Source organism: Arvicola amphibius, chromosome 9 (genome assembly GCF_903992535.2).
Source record: "Arvicola amphibius chromosome 9, mArvAmp1.2, whole genome shotgun sequence".
In the NCBI taxonomy this organism is placed as follows: domain Eukaryota; kingdom Metazoa; phylum Chordata; class Mammalia; order Rodentia; family Cricetidae; genus Arvicola; species Arvicola amphibius.
Genome location: NC_052055.2, coordinates 39,140,248 through 39,142,371, shown reverse-complemented (window position 1 = coordinate 39,142,371; position 2,124 = coordinate 39,140,248).

Genomic DNA, 2,124 nt, shown 5'->3' with positions numbered 1-2,124 from the left:
TTGTGTCTGTCATCACTGACCCCTCCCTGGTCCTTCCCCCCTCATCCAGGAAGAGTGAGCACCCAGGGGTCCCTAGAACCTTATTTTCAGGACGCTGGGGGAGGTGCCAGACTGGGCAGAAGTTCCCCTGGGATTTGGGCTTTCTCTGGGCTTCTTCGGGGCAGGGTTAGAGGCTAGGCTGAGTTAATTCTGCTATGGCCAGGAAAAGATAGAATTTTCCAAAAGGCAGCACTATATACAGATTGAACAGCTGACACGGAAGATAGGTACTGATCCCCCTGCCTCTGGAGGGATGAAAAGCACAGGCTGGCTCAGGGACCAGTGTGGGCAGAGTTGTGTAACCTTTACTGACTGTCTTCCCACAGATGTTTATATAATGTCCCTGCTGTGCCGGGCCCTGTCCCAGGCACTGGCAGGCCAAGCCAGAATCCCTGCCACCTAGGCTCATGGTCCAGCGCTCCTGAGTCCTAAGGCCACCTCTTGCCTCCCTCACACAGCCCTTGCCTAAAATCCCACCATTAGCGCCTTCCTTGAGGATCCTCGCGGCTGAACTAGCTCAACTTGCCTGTTCTTTCCTTCTTTTTGCCCATGTACTAAATACCTACTGTGTACCAAAATCTGTAGCAGAGCCGGGGTCCAAAGAGCCCTGGGACCACAGTCACATCCCTGTCCTCAAAACGAGTCCAAGTCTGGGGGCTGGAGAGATGGCTCAGCAGTTAAGAGTACTTGTTGCTCTTCTTCTCCAGTCTAATAGGAGAGACAGGTGAGATGGGCCCAGACTGGCATGTGCAGGGTCAGTGCAGAACTGGGCCGGGCTGACAAACAGTCCAAGAGGAGGGTGCCTAAGCTAGGCATCCAGGCCTGTACCACACAGTCACCTCATCCTGCCAGACTGTGAGGGCCATGCAGCTCTGACTGTGTGCTTGCTGAACACCTGGCACACACTGGGTTCATAATAATTGTTGTTTGACTGAAGTTACTTATTAAATACAAAACAACAAAGCACCAGGACTCAGCATCAATAGGTTCCAGGGTCTGGTGGTCCCTGAGACTCTGAGACCAAGAAGACAGATATTTTGAGGGACAGGAGAAGGCCCAGGACCATATCGTTCATTGGGAGGTCCCTCCAACTCTGGTCCAGATCTCCCTAGGAGAGGGTGGCTTTCAGCTCTTCCTGCTTCTGTGTAGTACTAAATATGGCCAGCAGGGAGCGCTCACCACACATAGATGAGCACTTTCCTCCACAGCTGGAGGGACAGTTTGGACCCCTGGCCAACACAGAACCTGGTGTGGGCATGGTGCGTGAGGAGGCACCTGGTTGACTAGGGCCTGTGGCCTTAAGCAGCCCTATAAGGGCCTCCTTCTCCCTCACAGGGACTCCCTGCCTCTCCCAATGTCTTCCTGGCTGTGCACCTCAGAACAGACTGCCACTTCTTTGGATTAGATTTTCCTCCCTGAGAACGCTTTTAATAGCACTAACCTTTAATGGAGATGTCTAGGCAAGGGGGGTCTCAGGCATGGACCTGGTGTGGCTCCTGCCATAGGCTGGAGTGGTGGGAGTGGGGTGGCAGCAGGTCACTTACTGTGAGAGGCTGTAGGGACAGCCATGAGAGCCATTCAGGAGGGCTGGCTCTCTCAATGTCTTAAGTAATTTCTTCAGCATTCAGAGCTTCAGACTGCCCACTTGTAAAATGAGAATAACTGAGTATATATGAAATGCTTAGTCCAGTGTAGCCAGCAATATATCTTAATGGATAAAGCACTTGCCACCAAGCCCAAGGGTCTAAGTTAGATCCTGGGGACCCACACTGTAGAAGAACGGACCAACTCCTGAAAGTTGTCCTCTGACCTCTATATATGCGGTGACACACATACATGCATATATGTGCAAGAACACACATGCACACATGCATGCATGCATCCATACATACATACATACATTCACAGAAAGCTGAAAACAATGGTGTGCAGCTCCTTGGAGTTATCTTACACGCTGTTTATTGCATTGCCTGAATGCTGTCACAGGGAGACAAAGGGCCCCTGGAGGAGGGGAGACCCTCTAAGAAAGGGAAGGAGGCAATCAGGAGGCTTCCTGGGAGAGGTGTCATGAAACACAAGACCAGT